The following is a 23,169-nucleotide window of genomic DNA, read 5'->3' as shown; positions in this document are numbered from 1 at the left end:
AACCTACCTTTATATTTCCTCTTTTATTTAATAACTCTTTTGCTTTTATTTAATTTATTTCAAAATAACCCTTTTTAATTTCTCCCCCAGACTAACAAAAGATTCTTTATTTTGTACTCGTTTCTTTAATAAACCTTTGAAACAATCTTATTTCTATTTTTTAATTTCTTTAAAATCTTCTTTCTTTAATTTCTCTCTATTTTTATTTCAAATTAACCCTTCTTTTTGTCTAAATAAACTTTTTTAAATCCTCATTGCTCCTTTCATGACTGTGTGTTCAGTGACACAGGCTCTCTTGCTGCTTATTTTTCAAACTTTATTTCAAAAGAACCCTTATTTTTTTCTAAAATTTTAAAACCCTCCTTATTCCTGTCTCTACCATGTGCTCCCTCTCTTTTCTCTTCTCTCTCCTTTAAAATCTCTCTACCATGTGCTCACTAAACTTACCTATCAAAGACATCTTTATTTTCATTAATTTTCCTTTTCTTTAATTTCTCTCTCTCTGCCTAACAAAAGAATCTTGCATTTTCCTCTTTCTTCATTAACCTACCTTTATTTTTACCCGTTTTATTTAATAACCCTTTTGCTTTTCTTTCATTTATTTCAAAATAACCTGATTTTTTCTAAAATTTTAAAACCCTCTTTGCTCCTCTCTCCTTTAAGATTTCTTTGCCATGTGTTCAGTGACATGGGTGATAAGCGGGGATGAGCGGTTTGGGGTACAGGAGGGGGCTCTGCTTTTGGGGGGGTTCAGGGCTGTGGCAGGGGGTTGGGGCTCGAGGTTGGGGCGCAGGCTTACCTCGGGTGGCTCCTGGTCAGCGGCACAGTGGGGCTAAGGCAGACTCCCTGCATGTCCTGGCTCCGCGCTGCAACCCGGAAGCAGCTTCCAGGTCCAGCTCCTAGGCATGGTGTGGGGGCCACGGGGCTCCGTGCGCTACTCGCACCCACAGGCACCGCCCCCCCAGCTCCCATTATCCATGGTTCCCAGTCAATGGGAGTGCGGAGCCGGGGCTCAGGGCAGGGTCAGCGCGTGGACCCCCGTGACCCTCTCGCCTAAGAGCTCGACCTGGCAGCTACTTCCGGGGCACAGCCTGGTGCCAGGACAGGTAGGGACTAGCCTGCTGCCTTAGACCCGCAGCACTGCCGACCAGACTTCTAATGGCCTGGTTGGTGGTACTGACCAGAGCCACCAAAGTCCCTTTTCGACTGGACGTTCTGGTAAAAAAACAGACACCTGGCAACCCTACGTGACTAATGGATGTTGGAACAGACTCTCAAAATGCCACACCACGAGAAGAACCAAATGCAAAGCAGCCTCCTATTGTCACAAGAAAGAGCTCTGTTTTAGCCATATTGAGATTCAGCTGATGGCTAGACATCACAAGATGCCTGAGGGACAGGCCAAAATTTTGTTTGGATGGAAGGAGACCGTTCTGGAGTTGGGAGGTAGATCTGTGAGTCATAAGCATGGAGATAGTAGTGGAATTTGTGTTTGCAGAGGAGATTACCCAGAGATAATGCGTGGAGAGAGAAGAGAAGGGGACCTAAGACAGAGTTCTGTGGAACCCCTGCAGAAAGCTGGCTGGGGTGGGTGGAATAAGGCTGTTTCTCCAAAGGACAAACTGAAGAAGTAATTCCAAAGGTAGGAGGAGAACCAAGAGAGGACAGACTCACAAAACCAAGGGAGGACAGGATTTCGAGAAGACACCACCAGTGAGGGTGATGAACAGCAGGGAGAGGCTGGGGTGAGGAAAGGACACAGGTTACAGCCATGCGATCCCACTTTGGCACGTGCATGTCTGAATGGGTCATTTAAGTTGTTGCTCGTTTTTAATATTAAAAAAAATGAAGAGGCTAGCAGATATTACTGAGCCACGTATTCTGAGCACCCTGGTAGATGTGGGTCCCGATGCAGGATTTAAATGAGAACAGGGAGTGGCTTGGTAGTCCAGGATAAGGAGGCTTGCTTAGAGTCAAGGAGAAACAGAAAAGAAGCAGAAACCGAGCTGCTCAATAGGCTCTCACTATTAGAACGTGTTATGAAACATAAGTGTTTCTGTGATGTTAAGTTACAACCTTTTTCCCATTCAATTTTAAACAGGAAAGTCCTGCTAAGAATCTGTCCCAGACCCTGCCAGGTCTCCCTTTGCCTAGTATTTACATGCCTGACCTGACACTCCCGTCAGAACTTTGCTTTGCCAACAGATTACATTTTTCACCCTTTCTAAAAACACTGTGATTTACAAGAAACCAGGGGAAGTTATTGGCAAGCTAGCAAAACTGAAACTGAAACTTTGCTGTGTTGTGAGGCTATAGATATTCAGGCCTGTCTGTAAAGGTCTATATTTTAAGAACTTAGGTGTATTTTTATCACTTAGCTTGTTATAGAGATACAACAAGTATTACAATATGTTAGGGTTGGTTCGTTAAATATGTTAAATTTCAGTAAAATGATTGGTTAAGGAATAGCTGAGAATATTACTGGGGTCAAACAGGAAGTGGGGAGAAGGGAAGTCGGAATCATGTTTGCTAAGGGGGTGAACGGGAATAGGGAACAGGGAACAGGGACGCAGTAAGGCTCTGCGGCGTCAGAACTGGGAAGGGCCACGGGGCTCCGCGCGCTGCTCTCGCCGGAGGCATTGCCCCCATGCAGCTCCCATTGGCCACGGTTTTTGCTGGTTTGCCATTCAAGCAGGCAGCAAACCCCACTTTCCTGCAGATCACAGATTCAGGGACAGAATACTCCAGAGCTGGTTATTCCTGGGCCAGGAGAAAGCACAAGGCTCTTCTAAGAAATGCTCACCTCTAGGACAGGACACCTGCTCTGGTGACTCACGGGAGAGCCCCACTCCCCTTCAGGAGCCTCCGACCCACTGTCCTGGGCACAAGCAATGGAGTCAGGCCGCCCCCCCGCTTCTACCTGGGGGGAGGAAAGGGGCAGTTATTTGGAACTCCTCTCCCCAGGCAGCTATCCCAGGAAGTGGGATTGAAGCCTAGTTTTGTCAGCTCTCAGCATGGCTGGGGCAGGGTGTGGGGGTGGTAGGCACACACACACAAAGTCAAATACAGATAGATGTTAGGATATAGATATTCAGGCCTGTCTGTAAAGGCCTAGGCTCTAATAATGTAGGTGTATTCTTCTCACTTGGCTAGTTCTAGAGGTATAAAAGAAAGAATCAAAATCACTGTCTGCCGGTGTAAGGGCCTTCTCTCCCAGTGACAGTCTGAGGCCCTGTGCTTAGGCTAAGGCCTTTGGCTAAGCAGCAGAGGCAGCCATAAGCTGGGAAGCGACCAGTCACCTCCTCACATCCCAGACTAGTCACATTGAAAGAAGGTGCTATTGGGCTGTTAGGATACAATCCTGTCCTGATAGTGCCTGTCACTTCCAGAGAAAGGGAAGTGCCTAGAAGATGTAAAAGGAAACTTAGTTTGATAGCATCCTGTCTGGCAAGAACTCACTTATCAATAGCTGGGATGTGAAATCCTCACTTCTGCATTGTTTTGTCATTATAGTTCCCACTTTGCTGTTGTTTGTCTGTATAATCTCTGTCTGGTTCTGTGATTGTTCCTGTCTGCTGTATAATTAATTTTGCTGGGTGTAAACTAATTAAGGTGGTGGGATATAACTGGTTACATAATCATGTTACAATATGTTAGGATTGGTTAGTTGAATTTCAGGAAAATGATTGATTAAGGTATAGCTAAGCAGAACTCAAGTTTTACTATATAGTCTGCAGTCAATCAGGAAGTGAGGGGGAGGGTGTGGGTGTGGGTAATGGGAACAGGGAATGGGGGTGGGGAAATGGGAATCATGTTTTGCTAAGAGTGGGGAATGGGAACAAGGCCACAGGTAAGGCTCTGTGGTGTCAGAGCTGGGAAGGGGGACACTAAGGAAGGAAAATGGAATCATGCTTACTGGAAGTTCACCCCAATAAACATTGAATTGTTTGTATCTTTGGACTTCGGGTATTGTTGCTCTCTGTTCATGCGAGAAGGACCAGGGAAGTAAGTGGGTGAAGGAATGAGCCCCCTAACATCTTGGTGCCATGACTCGGATGCATCACATCGTATAGGTGAGTGGCAGCCTGTAAGTCCCTCTCCCCAACAGTCCGTGCAGCTGCTTGGAGGGGGTCTCGCGAACTCTCGTGATGGTAGTTGCGGGTTCTGGCAAGCCAGGGTAAAGGATTTTTTGGATAAATGGATAAGGAAGAACCAGGGCCCATACCAGGTTCTGGGGTCAACCTGGGATGAGATTAAAAAGGAGATGGAGGAAGTGTTAGTGGACCCAGAGGGATTGGGGGTGGCAGAGGAGCCCACCCTCCTTGGTATATGGGTAGTGGAAGAAGGTCCTTGCCCATGGGGACTGAATGCCTTCCAGGGAAAGGAGGCACTTCAGTCCGCTTGTGAGAGGTTTGAAGTAAGGGCAGCATTATGGGAAGCTGCCAGGAATCTTTCAAGTTTGGTGCTGCTTCAGCAAGGGCTGCTGAAGGGTTGTAAATTAGTTAGGGGTAGTGAAAGATGATTTGGCAGAACAGGGTTTCAAGTCAAAAGCAGAGTTAACAGACTACCTTTAGAGACTAGAGCTGGGATTTGGTCCTGGGGGAGTGGAGAGAAAGAAGGGGAAGGAGCCTACTCTTGGCTCAGAGCTAACTATGTCCTTTTCTTCTTCTTTTTCTCGGTTTACTTAATTTGCTGCTGGTAGCCTATACTTTAAACTGACCTGGCAGGCTTAATTGGTTTCTTTCCATCTCTTTCCCCCTGCCTTTCCACACTTTTGTTTTTCTGAAGTTTTAATGGAGGGTACTTTGGATACTTATGTAAGATGTTTTTGGTTATTTTGGACAAAGTATGAGGGAGGTCTGCTGTACTCCACTGGAATTTTGGAAGTAAAAGATCCATGGGCATCCATGGAGACAAATGTTTTACTGCCTCTTTGAACAGTCTCAGGGTAAAGACAGCACAGGTTAAGGCAGCTGTGTGGCAATAATTGTACTTGGTGGCTAAGCTGTTACAGACAAATTACACTCCCTTAAAGAACTAAATGTAGGAGTAAGTGATTTAAAGAAGTGAGTGAAAAGTTACAAATAGCTTTTGCAAAAATTGATACTACAGGGTTTGCAGGAAAGTAAACCTTTGGGAGTTGTGGAAATGATAAAAGGTAACAGTTGTGGTGTTACAAGAAGGAAGTTTTTGTTTAATGATCAAACCCAGTTATATAAATGTAACTGTATGTGCAACTCTGTGCAGTCACATTGGATGGAAGCTTGGTACTTAAATTATCCAAGGGGGTCAGGTAGAGTGACTATTCCCACCACTATGCTTCTGTCCCCAGAAGCCTTTACAGCTATTCTGAGGGAAAATGGGCCCTTTTCCCACAGAAATGGTCTATAAGGGACTGCTGCAGGAGGAGAGAGAATCTGATCAAAATTATTTGACTTGGGTAATGTAATCAAAATCACTAAAGGATGGAAGGGGTTTCTATTGGAACTTAACTTGGCTGCCCCTGGTTGTGTCTAGTTGTACAAGATGGAAGTGTAATCAGGGTACAGTTGTGTAAAAAAGAGTAATCACAATGCAAGGGATGTTAGGCAAAAAAGAATTTTGTGTGTGTGTACAGTGCTAAAATCTGAAGCTGTGTCTCAGCTATTACCTGAGAATAAACTTAAAGCTTGGTACAGCAGAGAAACTATTGCAAACATGGTCTGTTGTACAAGAGGGGAAAGTGAGGTAAACCACCTCATGAATTTTGTAAATGACCAGTGAGTGGTGTAATTCACTAGCCTGACTATAGAACAAAATAAGGACAGCCTGGCGGTAATTCTTCTGTTTTTCCTGCAATTAGCAAGGAAATTTGTAAAAGAAAGTGGTATTATTATTAAGCAATAGTCTGTCCCCACCAGGGGGGTGGAAATGGTTTCTTTTGTTTTTCAGACATTCTACAAGCAAGCTGGCGCCAGTGGGCAAAATAACCCACAATACAATGGACCTGTGTTTTCTGTTTCTCTGTGGTGTTTGTCTTGTTGCTAGCATTGTTGTGTTTCAATGAACAGAAAATCTCATGATGTGGGTGGGGGATGGCTTCAAAAGGCTAACCTGGGGGGGGGGGGGAAGATGTTTATGGGAATGCAAAATGCTCAGCTAGGAGGCCAGCACCTGTGTAATAGCTACCATGGTACCTGGAAATGGAATGGCAACTAAGGTGGTCCCCATAAGCCCTATGGAAATAATGAGAAGGGGAGGAGCTCACTGGGAATCAATGGAGGGGTGTGTAAAATAGTGTAAATCAACAGAAGATGTTTGGATGTGCCCTTAGAATCATAGAATCATAGAATATCAGGGTTGGAATATCAGGGTTGGAAGGGACCTCAGGAGGTCAAACCGGATAGAATTAGTGGGGGAAGCAAAAGTGGATGGGAATCTGGGAGGCAGTGACCATGAGTTGGTTGAGTTCAGGATCCTGACGCAGGGAAGAAAGGTAAGCAGCAGGATACGGACCCTGGACTTCAGGAAAGCAGACTTCGACTCCCTCAGGGAACAGATGGCCAGGATCCCCTGGGGGACTAACTTGAAGGGGAAAGGAGTCCAGGCGAGCTGGCTGTATTTCAAGGAATCCCTGTTGAGGTTACAGGGACAAACCATCCCGATGAGTCGAAAGAATAGTAAATATGGCAGGCGACCAGCTTGGCTTAATGGTGAAATCCTAGCGGATCTTAAACATAAAAAAGAAGCTTACAAGAAGTGGAAGGTTGGACATATGACCAGGGAAGAGTATAAAAATATTGCTCGGGCATGTAGGAATGTTATCAGGAGGGCCAAATCGCACCTGGAGCTGCAGCTAGCCAGAGATGTCAAGAGTAACAAGAAGGGTTTCTTCAGGTGTGTTGGCAACAAGAAGAAAGCCAAGGAATGTGTGGGCCCCTTACTGAATGAGGGAGGCAACCTAGTGACAGAGGATGTGGAAAAAGCTAATGTACTCAATGCTTTTTTTGCCTCTGTTTTCACTAACAAGGTCAGCTCCCAGACTGCTGCGCTGGGCATCACAAAATGCGGAAAAGATGGCCAGCCCTCTGTGGAGATAGAGGCGGTTAGGGACTATTTAGAAAAGCTGGACGTGCACAAGTCCATGGGGCCGGACGAGTTGCATCCGAGAGTGCTGAAGGAATTGGCGGCTGTGATTGCAGAGCCACTGGCCATTATCTTTGAAAACTCGTGGCGAACCGGGGAAGTCCCGGATGACTGGAAAAAGGCGAATGTAGTGCCAATCTTTAAAAAAGGGAAGAAGGAAGATCCTGGGAACTACAGGCCAGTCAGCCTCACCTCAGTCCCTGGAAAAATCATGGAGCAGGTCCTCAAAGAATCAATCCTGAAGCACTTGCATGAGAGGAAAGTGATCAGGAACAGCCAGCATGGATTCACCAAGGGAAGGTCATGCCTGACTAATCTAATCGCCTTTTATGATGAGATTACTGGTTCTGTGGATGAAGGGAAAGCAGTGGATGTATTGTTTCTTGACTTTAGCAAAGCTTTTGACACCGTCTCCCATAGTATTCTTGTCAGCAAGTTAAGGAAGTATGGGCTGGATGAATGCACCATAAGGTGGGTAGAAAGCTGGCTAGATTGTTGGGCTCAACGGGTAGTGATCAATGGCTCCATGTCTAGTTGGCAGCCGGTATCAAGTGGAGTGCCCCAAGGGTCGGTCCTGGGGCCGGTTTTATTCAATATCTTCATAAATGATCTGGAGGATGGTGTGGATTGCACTCTCAGCAAATTTGCGGATGATACTAAACTGGGAGGAGTGGTAGATACGCTGGAGGGGAGGGATAGGATACAGAAGGACCTAGACCAATTGGAAGATTGGGCCAAAAGGAATCTGATGAGGTTCAATAAGGATAAGTGCAGGGTCCTGCACTTAGGACGGAAGAACCCAATGCACAGCTACAGACTAGGGACCGAATGGCTAGGCAGCAGTTCTGCGGAAAAGGACCTAGGGGTGACAGTGGACGAGAAGCTGGATATGAGTCAGCAGTGTGCCCTTGTTGCCAAGAAGGCCAATGGCATTTTGGGATGTATAAGTAGGGGCATAGCGAGCAGATCGAGGGATGTGATCGTTCCCCTCTATTCGACATTGGTGAGGCCTCATCTGGAGTACTGTGTCCAGTTTTGGGCCCCACACTTCAAGAAGGATGTGGATAAATTGGAGAGAGTCCAGCGAAGGGCAACAAAAATGATTAGGGGACTGGAACACATGAGTTATGAGGAGAGGCTGAGGGAGCTGGGATTGTTTAGCCTGCAGAAGAGAAGAATGAGGGGGGATTTGATAGCTGCTTTCAACTACCTGAAAGGGGGTTCCAAAGAGGATGGCTCTAGACTGTTCTCAATGGTAGCAGATGACAGAACGAGGAGTAATGGTCTCAAGTTGCAGTGGGGGAGGTTTAGATTGGATATTAGGAAAAACTTTTTCACTAAGAGGGTGGTGAAACACTGGAATGCGTTACCTAGGGAGGTGGTAGAATCTCCTTCCTTGGAGGTTTTTAAGGTCAGGCTTGACAAAGCCCTGGCTGGGATGATTTAACTGGGAATTGGTCCTGCTTTGAGCAGGGGGTTGGACTAGATGACCTTCTGGGGTCCCTTCCAACCCTGATATTCTATGATTCTATGATTCTATGATCTAGTCCAACCCCTGCTCAAAGCAGGACCAATCCCCAATTAAATCATCCCAGCCAGGGCTTTGTCAAGCCTGACCTTAAAAACTTCTAAGGAAGGAGATTCTACCACCTCCCTAGGTAACGCATTCCAGTGTTTCACCACCCTCCTAGTGAAAAAAGTTTTTCCTAATATCCAACCTAAACCTCCCCCACTGCAACTTGAGACCATTACTCCTTGTCCTGTCCTCTTCTACCACTGAGAATAGTCTAGAACCATCCTCTCTGGAACCACCTCTCAGGTAGTTGAAAGCAGCTATCAAATCCCCCCTCATTCTTCTCTTCTGCAGACTAAACAATCCCAGTTCCCTCAGCCTCTCCTCATAAGTCATGTGTTCCAGACCCCTAATCATTTTTGTTGCCCTTCGCTGGACTTTCTCCAGTTTATCCACATCCTTCTTGTAGTGTGGGGCCCAAAACTGGACACAGTACTCCAGATGAAGCCTCACCAATGTCGAATAGAGGGGGACGATCATGTCCCTCGATCTGCTGGCTATGCCCCTACTTATACATCCCAAAATGCCATTGGCCTTCTTGGCAACAAGGGCACACTGTTGACTCATATCCAGCTTCTCGTCCACTGTCACCCCTAGGTCCTTTTCCGCAGAACTGCTGCCTAGCCATTCGGTCCCTAGTCTGTAGCTGTGCATTGGGTTCTTCTGTCCTAAGTGCAGGACTCTGCACTTATCCTTACTGAACCTCATCAGATTTCTTTTGGCCCAATCCTCCAATTTTTCTAGGTCCCTCTGTATCCTATCCCTGCCCTCCAGCGTATCTACCACTCCTCCCAGTTTAGTATCATCCGCAAATTTGCTGAGAGTGCAATCCACACCATTCTCCAGATCATTTATGAAGATATTGAACAAAACCGGCCCCAGGACCGACCCCAGAGGCACTCCACTTGACACCGGCTGCCAACTAGACATGGAGCCATTGATCACTACCCGTTGAGCCCGACAATCTAGCCAACTTTCTACTCACCTTATAGTGCATTCATCCAGCCCATACTTCTTTAACTTGCTGACAAGAATACTGTGGGAGACCGTGTCAAAAGCTTTGCTAAAGTCAAGAAACAATACATCCACTGCTTTCCCTTCATCCACAGAACCAGTAATCTCATCATAGAAGGCGATTAGATTAGTCAGGCATGACCTTCCCTTGGTGAATCCATGCTGACTGTTCCTGATCACTTTCCTCTCATGTAAGTGCTTTAGGATTGATTCCTTGAGGACCTGCTCCACGATTTTTCCGGGGACTGATTTTTCCTTCTCCTATGACTATGGAGGAGCAGGATCAATGGCCTATGCAAGGGTGGACAATTGGGTGTATTGTGTATAAGGTATTTTGCTGGGAATGTACATATTACTGGGGGCACAATTACACCAGCCCATAACTAAACTACACCCATCTATATGCTGCTATCTGGACTTTGGTGCACAAATGGATCTGTGAATCTTATTGCTGTGAATAATCAAACCAGGGCCTATTGCCTGATTCCATACCAAGTGGTCAAGCTAGTTTGGACAATATCCCATTTCTCTGTGAACATTCAATGGACTTATGATATGGACAAAAGCAAGCAAAACCTGCAGGGGCAGCTTGTTGCAACTGCCAGCAACTGGTCACATCAGATCGTGACCCGTCGAAGGAGGAGAGGCAGTGTTTTGGGGGTGTCTTGGATATTGGACCATACTGCAGTGGTCAGGACTCGGTGTTGCTGTGGATTTTGTATTGTTAACTGTACTTGTGTTACGTTGCATATAGAGACAACCTATAAGTAATAAGCCCTCCAAACCCTGCAGTGTACTAGACAACCCGGACCCAACCTTCTCGGGCCCACTCTAATGGGAAGTCTGGAACACTAATTGGAATAGGTGTGGTATGCCCATACGAGAGAAGGTGCAGGGCACTATACTACACACGGGGCAGTGGGACAAATGGAATATCGACACCTTCCCCCTTGATGCCTGGCCCTATCAGGAAATGTGTCGCCATATGTCCTCTGCTTCTCCAGGGATACCTGGGCAGGAGGATCCCAAAAGAAAAAGAAAAAAAAGGGGTGGAGTGTTAGGATATAGATATTCAGGCCTGTCTGTAAAGACCCAGCCTCTAAGAATGTAGGTGTATTCTTATCACTTGGCTAGTTCTAGAGGTATAAAATAAAGAATCAAAATCACTGTCTGCCGGTGTAAGGGCCTTCTCTTACTGTGACAGTTGGAGGCCCTGTTCTTTAGGCTGAGATCTCTGGCTAAGCAAGAGAGGCAGCCATAAGCTGGGAAGCGACCGGTCACATCCTAGTCACGTTGAAAGAAGGTGCTATTGGGCTGTTAGGAATACAGTCCTGTCCTGATAATGCCTATCACCTCCAGAGAAAGGGAAATGCCTAGAAGATGTAAAAGGAAACTTAGTTTGATAGCATCCTGTCTGGCAAGAACCGTCTGGCACAGGCTGAGAGTCCCTCTTTGGCTACCCAATCTCACCACAGCTCACACCCACCCCTCAGCTCTGAGCCATCTCACACCCAACTCTTCCAGACAAACTACAACCCACCCACCCTCCAGGCATAGAAAACCTACCCCCAAGTGCAGAACTCTTCCTCTGCCCACCTGACACCCACCACCACCAAGCTCAGAAACCCCCTACTTCTGCTGGCTCTGGGAAAGCAGGAACCGGGGAGGAGTGGGTCTGTGAAGCTTGAATTCCTTTTTCTGTGCCTGGTTCTTTATTCACAGAGGTGTCCTGCAGCCTCCAGAGCAGCGGTGTCCAGTCCGTTCGCCACTAGCCACATGTGGCTAATAGGCTATTGAATTGTGGCTAATGCATGTGGCTTTTTTATAATGTGGCTAATAAGAAAAATTCAAAACCACAAGGGTGGCTAGCATCGAATTTCTATTGGACGCCGCTGCTCCAGAGGCTGGAACAGCTCCAGAGTCCACCAGGCGCTCCCCAGTGGCAGCAGGGGGTACCCCAACCACATTGTACCCCTGAGCTGATATTGGTGGGATGTAGCCCCATTGTTCCCTAAGGACCAGCTGCCCCCGACCACTGAAATACAAATGACAGCAACGGGGACATCAGTAGTGTCTCCGCGGTTAGGGCTGTGTTGGGATTTGCATGAAAATCTGTCTGGCTTACACTTAAATGATTGAATTCTGTCTACAAACTTGGCCCTGTGACTCTTCATAGACCAAATTAATTTTCCATGTAATATTTTTAGAAAAACATTGACAAATGGGTACAGAGGAAACATTTAAAAATTCTCCTTCTTAAAATTTTACTATTTTCCTACCATTCTGTTGGGATCCTGTGACAAAATCAGTCACAGTCTCCACAAACTCCAAATGTCGCACACACTTTGATAATATCTCAGAAATAGGCCACTTTTGCGCTATTAAAATTAAATGCATAAAGAGTTTTCCCCCTTCTTTGGGATTCCAAATGATCCTGAATTTTAACTGACAATAGTTAGGCACATGGGAGTTGAGAACTCCTGCTTCTTCTGGGGGCATCGGTTGCAGCTCCAGAATTGAAGTGAGTTTTGCACTTAAAGCAGGGATTCATCCTTTTTTAATGTATGAAAAAATACATCATATACGCCCCAAACTCATAGCGTTGACTCTGAGCATAGAATGACTTTTATGAGCATATGCAAGTAAAACAATTAATCTCAATTAAAGTAAATTTTAAAGTGAGTCCTTTAAAGACGTTACCACGGTATGGCAGACACATTTTTCCCTAATGTTCTCAGTAACCAAATAATACTGATTCTTTAAACTTCCCATGTAGTTAAAACTTACTGAAATATTATGTATGTTATTGCTGAAGATTTTATTTTAGATTCATGGTCATTTTTTGCTATTATATTTCATAAGTGACATTTTCTCCTTCAGCAGGGGCTGGGGAATAATCTTCATTCCACAAAGAACTGCCCTCTTTCAAAATGTCGGCCACCAGTTCTTAATTAGACTGAGGTCGCAGGCTTTCCTAAGCAAAGAAAGCCACTGCTGCCATTCACCTGAGCCTCATTCCTCTTCACAGCATAGGAAGCTACCATCTTCTCTGAGGGCAAACTTGGCTTCATGACCCTTGGAAACAGTGGATGGTGTTGATCATTTTGAAAGAGGGCATCTTAAATTTGTGCAACCAGTAACCTCAGTTCCACTGAGGACAACGAGAGATGGCAGCCATTTTGCCCTGGCTTGCACATGGGACTAAAAATAGCAGAGTAGACATTCCCACTTGAGCTGCAGTCTGGGCTCTGAGACCCAGTGAGGGGGGAGTGGAGGGGAACAGGATGTATGGCTGGGAAAGCCCTGGGACCAGGTTTATCAGGAAGTAGCTTGGGCTAAGCTTTTAGTGTTTGTTGCTATACTTCGTCTCAGGGCTTTGATAGAAAGCAGTCAGTTCTTCATGACTTTCTCCAGAGACACTTTTATGCTTCAGCCTCTGCCAACAGATAAATTTTCAGTTATGAAAAATGGCCAAAATTACCATGAATCCTGGAATCCACATCTGACAAAGTTGGTTCTAGCCCACGAAAGCTTATGCCCAAATAAATTTGTTAGTCTCTAATGTGCCACAGGACTTCATTAAAGGGGATTTAAGGTTGAGTGTACAGTACAGGGATGTTATAATTATCCCCATTATAAACCCAGGAAAATCCAAAAGAAATCCAAACAAATTGGGTTATGGAAATGCCCAAATCACCTTATATTTGCCTTGTAGGGACACATGGAGAGAAAAATAATGAAAAAAAAAGTCTTTACCAATCAGTTTTATCTCGTCTGGGCCCACACACATGGAAATACCTGAATTGCAGCCACACGGTTATTTCATGGTGTCACTAAAGGACAGAAGGGACCTTGTTGGGTGCCCTCACTGTGCATGTCCTTACTGCAATAAGTTTGGGTTTCTTTTTAGTTGTACTTTAATTATGCATGTTTAGTATATTAGGTTTGGGGATAATTACAATAAGTCTGTAAAATATTTAAACCTAAATTACTGCTCGGTACTCTGTACCTTCGCTCGAGAGGGAGCCTGTGCGTGTGGTAACTGTGCATTTCCATGGCTTGACATGTTTGGATTTCTTTTAAGTTTAACCTTACCTCTGAATTTTCTGGATCTGTAATGCTTCTTTGGGGATCATTAAAACATCGCTATAATGTTCTTTCTGTTAAATTGTTACATGATTTTTAAAAAACAAGGAAATTCCCAGATTAAAATTTCCGATGTGAAAATTAAACATGAAACCAAAGCGTCTGAGAGTGAATGAGACTGAATGCCAAACTGTTCTCAGGAAGATGGTGACCTGGCCACATATGCTGTCAACACGACTATGTTCCCTGAGAACTGCTTGGCTTCCGTCCCACTGAGAATAAGAGATGGCGGCCATTTTGAAAGGGGTCAGTTTGCCATGGAACGATCTGTAGTACAGCATCATTCTTCAACCACGGCTGAAGGGGAAAACTTTACTGTGAAGAATGGTTAAAAAAAAAAAGACCATTAATCCTTAACCCGCCCCCCTCCCCCAAACCTTCAGATGTAATTAATGCTCAAATGATTTTTAACTATATTGTCAGTTTGAAAGGTCTGCACTATTCTGTTAAGAAGATCATTTGGGACAAAATAAATGTTCTGGCACCTGTGCTAAATTTATTTAAAGAAACATTTGAGAATGAATTTTAACTCATGAACACGTTATTCAATTTACTTGTACATTTTCAGAAAAATTCATTCTGAACTCAACAAGTGGCATAGCTTTGGAGAGCACACACTGTATGTTTCATACATAACCAAGTGAAGGAATCCCTGCTTTAAGTGCAAATCTGAACTCAGCCCTAACTATGGAACTGTAAAAATCCTGGAGTAATTGTAAGTGGTGCCTCTGTACCGCAAAACAATGCATCTGGAAGTGAGGGTGGATGTAGTGTTCGTATTGTTTCACAGTTAATTTTTTATAATTTGCGTTTGGTTAACGGAAGTTTTCCCTTTAAGAACAGGGTGTGGCAGGCTTACACCATATTTGAAAGTGAGAGCAACATGTGAAGATTTTGCTGATGTGTTCAGAGAGTACGGTGACCAGATGTCCCGATCTTATAGGGACAGTCCCAATTTTAGGGTCTTTTTCTTATATAGGCTCCTATTACCCCGCACACCCCATCCCGATTTTTCACTTGCTGTCTGGTCACCCTATCAGAGAGTGGGAGAAAATCCTGCTTGTCTGAGCATCAACATGGTCAGAACTTCATTTACTAAACTTCTCTTTCCAGAAAGCAAGTCCCATTCTCACAGGTGTCACATTAATGGTTATGGAGGCTGTCAGTCTGAATCCAGCTCAGCTCAGCAGGAATTATAAAGGGTTTCCACTTAATGGATGTTTGATAGCCTCTCTACATAACCAGTTTGGTGAGTCCCAGGTCCAGCTGCCATTCACAAACCCATCGCTATTCTTTGCACTGGACTGTAGCTCTTCAGGGTAGGGTAGGGTCGGTCTCTTACTATGTGTTTGTACCGTGCCTACCACAATAGGGCCAAGATCTCAGGTGGGTCTGCTAGCAACACCTTCTTCGGCAGGGGACAAAATTGCTTTCAATTTACAGCAGTCGGCAGGACGAATTGTCACCCACACTTTCGGAGTGGACAGGGGAAGTTCAAAAGTCAGAAGACAGGCCAAAAACCACAACAAAGAAAACCCCACCAGCTGATCTTTTTAAACAGTCATGATTATTGGACCCATCACATGAATTTTTGGGATCTCTCTCATGATTTTTTCATTCTTGTGCCTAGCAGGACAGGGCTGAGCACGTTCCCAAATCCCTTTACCCCACGAAAGCAATTGGGCAGAGCAGGAGGTCAGCATCTCTTGCCACAGCAGCTCCCCTCACAAAGAGCAAAGAGCCTTGTGAAAGTGTCTAGCTGGTCCCTGGCCTGAGGGCCAGCTGAGAAAAGGAACCTAGTGTGCCAGCCATTGAACAAAAGAGTAGAAGACCGTCCCTGCCCCGAGGAGCTAACAAGACCAGCCCTGTGGGAACAGGGCAGAACGTACCAGCACAGTGAAGGGCTGCAAATGTCATTCGTGCCACATTTCTTTTTAATTCTTTGGGTGGGGTTTAGTTAGAGTTGGGGATTCCCTCCGAGAACTTTTGCACCCAGCTTATCCAGAACATCTCGTCCAGTTCTGGGTGACACTTCATCCAGCTCTCTGGGATCCAAACCCTCCGTTCGAATGTGGGCTTGTCACTGAGGGTTCTTTTTTTGGGCATTTCATAAAGCTACACCTGAGGTGACCAGGCTCAGGGGTAGGGCAGTGGGTTGGGATGCACCACAACTCCAAAATACATCATTACCAATCAGATTAGGCAGAGCTGCCGACTTTCTGATTTGCCAGGGGGACGCTCGACCTCCGCTCTGCTCCACTCCAGGCCCTGTCCTCAATCCACGCCTTCCCCCAAATCCCCACCCCTGCCCCTTCCCGCCCCATGCTTCCCCCTTGCGGCAGGTGGGAAGTGCTGGGAGGGGGGGGAGGAGCTGATTGGCAGGTCTGCTGGTGGGTGCTGAGCCCCGGAGCACCCATGGAGTCGGCGCCTTTGGGCAGGTCAAAAGAATCCACCTTGAAGGATTGAACTGTTACTTGGACCTCTGGGTTCATGAGTTTGGGGTCCACTAGGACCGACGGATAGCTGACACCTGTGCTCCAGTGTCTCTCCATGGGATAACCTTCTTCCTGCCCACACTCATGGTCTCCCTTCGCTCTGGGGGTATCTGAGGGGCATCTGGGCCTGAGACCTTGGTGCAATGAACTGCACTCTGCTGGTGGTCTTGAAGCAGTTGGCCTTCACATGCCCCACCTCGTTACATTTAGAACATCGCCCAGCTGGCTTGTCGCTAGAGCGAAGTAGGTTGCTGGAGAATGGAGTTGTGGGATGAGAGGGCATCTGGGGTTTCCCTTGTGGTGGAGAGGGCTCCTGCCCGTGAGGTAGGCCCTTGAGTTGCCCCCAGTGGTGGTATGCCATCTCTGGGCATCCCTTCTGGTATCCCCCCAACCTGCTGCTAGTTCTGGTCCTCTCCGTCACTTCCACCCACCTAGCTCCGATCTCTCTCCGTTAGGGTTTTGGGCTTCCCATCTAGGATGTATCTTTGTATCTCTTCAGGGACACCCTCTAGGAATTGTTCCATTTTCATTAGGAGAGATAGCTCTTCCATAGTCTTAGTGTATATAGGCTGTAGAAGGAGAAGGGCCCCAGGGCAGGGGAATGCAGGGAACAATTCCCAACCAGGTCTGGGGAGGGGAAGGTAAAAGAGGCTTTGGGAATGGGAGGTGTGAACTTCTGGGATCAGGTGGGAAGGGGAGGCTAAGAACTAACTGGAGGGTAAAGCACAAAGCAGCTCTGAGTGCAGGGGTTGGAGGAAATCTGTAACCCCTACCGATCCCTGTCTCTGCACCCCCTCCAGGTCCCCACACCTTGCACATCCCCACACACCACCAAATGTCTGCAGGCAGAGGAATCTCTCTGACACCCCCTGCTGCTGCATACAGCTATCAGAGGCAGCAGCTGAATATGCTGCTCTCTCATTGGGTGTACAGCTGGGCCGAAGAATCAACAAATTGTGCAACAGTCTGGATTAGGAGTAAATGCACAACAGAACTTTCTCCTCTAAAATATGAAATTCTCATAAGAACAAATTAAATAGATTTAAAAAAAATGTCACAAAAACTGGCTGACAGTGCCATAAATGCACACATCCAAAAATGACACTTACGGACCCCGGAAGGGGTGGAAATTGGGGCACTATTGCAGAGCCAGGACCCCTGCGAAAGATACAGAGTTATTTGTACAGCACCCAGCACCATGGGTTCTGGTCCTGGGCTCCTAGGTACTATGACAATAATAAATAATAAATAATTATCACGGCTCATTATTAGGTCTGACATTATGTGTCTTTTGGGTTAAAACATCATTTTTAAATGCAATTGTTAATTTTATTAGCAGCTTGGGAGGGAAATATCATTTGAGCTTTGCTAGGGCCATTTTTAAAAAACTCCACATGGCTACGTTTTTTCTTGTGTCTGACATTTCCTTCAGTCTTCTTTGTCAGGGAAGTTACAGCACTTTGAGGGTTGAATTGACAGTTTTTTATCCTTCTCCTGTTAGATGAATTGTTGTAGAAAGCTTACATTTATATTCTCTGACCAGGATTGGGAGGTTGCTCAGTGCCTATAGCAAGAAGCAATAGAATATTTCCATTGCCAATCAATCAGGTTTCCCTGTTACAAAACATTATAAAAAATGTCTTCTTTAGATGGCAAGGCCTAGACCCTCAATGGGATTTAGGCTCCTAAACCAATGGAAGTTAAGAGCCTAAATACGGTTGTGGATCTGGGCCTAAATTACTAACTTTTCCCCTTTGATTTTAACCAGGAAAATCCCACTAAGAGTCTATCCCATACTGCCACATCCCAGCCAGTCTGAGTTTTGTCTTACTTCTATAGGGCGTTATGGTACCTGACACCTCAGTCAGAACTTTGCCCAGCCAGTGATGGTATTTATTACCCTTTCTGTTCATATTGTGATTTACAGGAAATCAGGGGCGAGTTATTGGTTAACTACCAAAGCTGAGCCTTTGCTGTATAAACAGCCTTGCAGAGTCACTGCTCTGTGAGTGACAAAAGAGTGGAGCAAGGACAGAGCAACGCAGAGAGCTGGAAAACTTTGGAGATGTACGGTTCTGTTTTGGATTTTGAGAACATCAGATCAGATCAGGCAGACATTTGAGGGGACATTTGGGTCCAGCAGCAGGTTGTAGGTCAGGATGCTAATGGTGGGAAGACTCTGGAGTTAGAAGAGGAAGGCAGATTCCAAGGGGACGGGGAGACCATACTCAAGAGCCTGCTGGTAGGACTAAGGAGATTAGACGATACAATCTAGTCTTACAGATAGCACAGGTGGGATGCCTATAGCTAAGGTGCCTAACATTTCCATTGAAAGAGCCCTGTTGTCCGTTGCTTTTCACTTTGCTAAACTTTCACAGTTTGGGCTGAAACTTTCCACGCTGGTGTCAGTGCTGGGTTCAGGTTTGGAAAGTTTCAGCGAAAGCACTTCACCACTGCCAAGAACAGGTTTGGGGAAAATACTTTGTGTTGCCCTTGTTAAAACACTGTCCAGCTTTTTCCTTGAGAAGCTCTCGTGGCCCCAGGCTTGGGAGTAAGAACTTGAATTGTGTCAGGGGGTCCAGCCTGGCATCAATGATGCGCTTCTTGCCACCCCTGTGAAATTTCTCCCAAATTTGGTCAAGTCAGAAGCCTTTGAAAAATCTTAGTTCTCAGTAGAGACTCGCTGGAGCTTTGCAGTTAAATTATCCCCAGATACCATCTGCACTAAGCATGACCCAGCCTGGGGCTGCAGGGGCCAAGCAGGAGTTTTCCTGAAATTGCTGCTCCTGGATCCTCCAGGTTGGGCCAGGGCTGGGCACAGAAACTGAGTGCAAGGGGCCTCTTTCTCCTGGGGTCTCAAGGCTCCCCAGCTGGTGCAAAGGCAGGCTGGAGGAGGAAGTGGCCTGAATCAAATGTAGACAAGACAAAAACTGGAACAGGGATGTGGGGGGAGTAGGTTGAGAAATGAGCTTGAGTGATGGGGACTGGGACTGAAGGCTGCAGAGAACCGGGGACTGGGAGTTGGGTGGAATGGGGAGACTGGAACTGGATAGCCAAGGAGAATGAAACTCCGGTTGTGGAGTAGACTAGGACTAAATGGGCTGGGAGACGGGGACTGAGAGCTGGGGGAGTAGGAGGGACTGGGACCGGCTGGTCAAGAGGAGGGGGATAGAGAACCAGAGGAGGAATGGAGACAGATCTGAAGAGGAGCCAGGATGTGGACAGTGAACGAGTAATAGCTGGGCAATGAGGTTGGGACGTGAGCTGGGGAGGTAGGAAACTGGAACAAGGATCCACAGAGAAGGGGGCAGAATGAGACCGGATGAGGAGACTGTAACTGGAAGCCAGTGTCGGGGAAGGAATGATGGAAGGGGGGAACAACAGAAGAATGGGGGATTTGAAGGAGAGAAACCAATTGGTTGAGCAGCCAAGAATGAGGATGAGAACACGAGGACTGGCTGGGCAAAGAGACTAGGATGACAAATGTGAGGCATGGAGACTGGGACTGGGTAGGTGAGGAGAATGGCACAAGGAGCCAGGGTTGGTGAAGAGACAGAACCGGGACAAGTACAGGCTGGAGGGGACAGGACAAAAGGGGTCGAGCTTGTGGGGGGATGGAAGAAGAATCTGATTCTGTAGACACACGCCCCTCCAGAGCCTGGACTGGAACCCATGATTCCTGAGACTCACCACTGCTCTGCTGTCAGCAAATAACCTGGGGAACCCACTGGTGAAATGTATGTTTTGTTCCCTTCTAGGGCTGGCCCACAGAGTAGGTGAGGACCTGCTGTTGCTCTCCGTTTTCAGTTCGCTCATGGGCAGGGGTCTGTTCGATGGATCTAAAGGTTCCAACCCTGCTGATGAACCATGTAGATGCCACTATGATTCCACATGATAGAACTACTGTTTTTCAATTGAGTAGGAGATTACAGATAGAAAGCCTCTGCTAAAAGAACAGTATTAAGGTTGCAGAGTCAACCACTGAAAAGTTAGGAAATGCCAGAATTAAGGTTGCAGCCTAAATTCAGCCTCTTTTGCTTTATGACACAGTCTGTTTTTACGTGATCACGTACTGTTTTCCAGCAGGACTCCTGCCTCATTCGGTACGCAGGACAGACCTGCTGCTCTCAGGATAATTCAGGGTTGTGCACCGAAGGGGGCTGTTGTCTATAGGACCCTGTCCCAGGGTGACTGGCCGCTTTAAAAGGGAATGGGTCTAGGTCACCTGACTAGTTAGTTGCCTCCTGATGGGACATGACAGAAGACACCTGGCAGCAGCTGAGGGCAGATCAGGAAGCTGCAGCAGGGCACTGGTGGGAGTTCCCTGCAGAGAGCTGCCTGCGCCCCAAGAGAGCAGTAGTTGGGAGCTGCTGGGTGGGAGAGCTGGTGCAGAGCCGGAGGTGAAGGGAGTTGGGGACAGAACTGGCCAGAGCTGGGGAACCCCGCTGAGTAGAAAGTTCCTGCTCGGGTCCCTAGATGAAGAGGAGACCCATCTCAGCCAGGGGCAGGCTGAAGCCCAGAACAAGAATGTTATTTGGGGGAGCTAAGGAAGGATGTGACTCACAAATAAAATCAGAGACACTTCATCTGAACAGTGTCCCACTTCTTTTCAATCTTAACAGTAAGCGGCCAAGTTCCGGTCCCGTATGTCGCAGTACTGACCACAGAAGTGTTATATATCCTGAGCTTCATCTCTCTCCTTATCAAGGTAAGCTTTATATTCCTTCCAAACTTTGTTATGAATTATGATAACTCTGAATATTTTTCTATGAACTTGTCCAGTTGATTTTTGAAGCTTGTTAAATTCTTGGCCCCAATGATTTCCCGTGGTAGCAAGTTCCACATTTGAATTAACACTGTGTGAAAAAATATTCCCTTTTCAGCTGTAAATTTCTCCATCTTTTAAATTCATTGATTGTCCCCTTGTTCCTGTGTTATAAGGCAGGAAGAGCAGACGTTCCTGATTTCCTGATTCTCTCAAAAGGAGAATCTCCCCTTTAATTTTTTTAAAAGTAACTTTTTAGGGCTTTTCTCTGCAAACGGCCTTGAAAATCCGAAGCTTCATAAACCAATTAACTGCCCAACTCTTTGCTAACACAGAGCTCAGGTTGTCTAGTGCTGCCTTGTGCCCATCCAGTATGTGAAGAGTGGCTAAAATTAAACCTCTGAACTCCAGGAAATACAAAATGAAGGTGAATGCTACCGCTGTAATGCTTAACCTTAACCCTGAGAGGTGTCTTAATGTGCCAGTAACACACACACATTAACACTCTGCCCTTACAGAGGCTACAGAACACTGTGGGACCAGAGCACATGAGTCCTACAGGATAAAACACCTTGTGCCTGCTACAGCCAAACAGGTTTAGGTCAGGCATGGCAGAGGAGCTACCCAGAAGCATGGGGAAGAAGAGGAGTGCTGGGTTCCTTCCCCAGTTGGGACGCAGTGGAGGGAACGGGAGCTCACCCACTTAGCTTGGTGGTGCAGCCCTGGGGGGAATGTTGAGGGATGGGGGTATTTGTAGGAGAGGCAGGGCACGGATAACTACTTCCCCTCCCCCACAAGCATTTCACTGCAAGAAAAAGGTGCCCATTTCCTCACCACCCCGTTACAGTCTGTCTCCATCAGCACTTCTGAGCCCTGCCATTGGTAAGATGATGTCAGGACTGCAATTCTAACTTGGGTGAACAAGGTCTATGGCATTATGTCTTTTGATTTAGAGTATCACCTTGTAAATGTTCGTTGTCATTTGTGCACTGCTTGATTTCTCTATACCAGGTGGTGAGGAAAATATCATTTGAGGTTTGCTTTGAGTTTTTTAAAAAGGGGCACATGATTACATTTTTTTCTAGTGTCTCACATTTCCTTTAGACCCCTGTTTCACAGGAACTACAGTACTGTGAGGGGTGAAATTCAAAGATGAGATCCCTTTGCTTGTGTAGATTGAACGGATTATTTCAATTGGTTTCCAGTTTAGGGCATTTCAGGGGGGTTTTATACAATTGCTTAGTTTTAATACAATTATTCTATTCCCGTTTACAAAACACCACCATATAGATTTTATATCCCAGTTGCACCGAACTTTTGGATAGGATTTTCAATAGTTAGTCTCCATTTCTTATATTCACTGATCTTCCTTGGTTCTGAGCTGGTTTCTTTCAAAGCATACGGACATCTGAAAAAGAAAACACAAATCCATTCTGACTCCTCTTTGGAGCCTCTGTAGAATTATAATTAAATAGCATGTCTTGTTTACTTCTTTTACCTCTTTTAATGGTACACACTGCATGTTCCGTGGGAATACATATTTCTTCCATATTGCAGCCTTTGCCCCTTTTTTGCCGTACAATCGTGTTAGCCAGATCAGTTTTCCCGTGAAGCGGCACTGTTTGCTTGTGCTGACAGAGTTTCTGTAAACCCCCTATTAAGGGGGCTTATATGGCTCCAGAGGTGCATTGTCTTTTTGATTTTGCATTCTTCCCCTGCAGCTCTGTTAGCTGCTGCTTCATTACTGAAAAAGGACCCGGGGTCTTTTCTGACTATCTTGGTTCTGGCTGCCAGTACCACAGCCCACCGTCACATTCTCTAGTCCTTATTTAAAAAGATGTTGAAATTTATAGAAACATTCAGATACCCAAAGCGTGAAATACTAAATAACCCTTAGATGCCTGACACTGACAGCATGTGACCCGGTGTCATATTCTAGCAGCTAGCCCACATACAGAAGTTTATGACTTTGCTACTACTTCCAGGTTGGGAGGTCTGGTTCATTAGCGGAAGCAGCAGAGGCTCGTGATTTTACTACTCGGGTCTTTAGT

General features: G+C 46.1%; 1 protein-coding gene across 1 annotated transcript in view; it reads left to right on the top strand.

The window, feature by feature from the left end:
* Positions 1 to 23,169, top strand: part of LOC140908431 (interferon-induced very large GTPase 1) — a 45,998-nt gene that overhangs the window by 4,347 nt on the left and 18,482 nt on the right. The window contains 1 exon segment of the mRNA XM_073335505.2: positions 20,976 to 21,061. The gene's annotated coding sequence lies outside the window, so the exon portion shown is untranslated.

Source organism: Lepidochelys kempii, chromosome 3 (genome assembly GCF_965140285.1).
Source record: "Lepidochelys kempii isolate rLepKem1 chromosome 3, rLepKem1.hap1, whole genome shotgun sequence".
Taxonomy (NCBI): domain Eukaryota; kingdom Metazoa; phylum Chordata; order Testudines; family Cheloniidae; genus Lepidochelys; species Lepidochelys kempii.
This window is presented reverse-complemented; position numbering and strand designations above follow the sequence as displayed.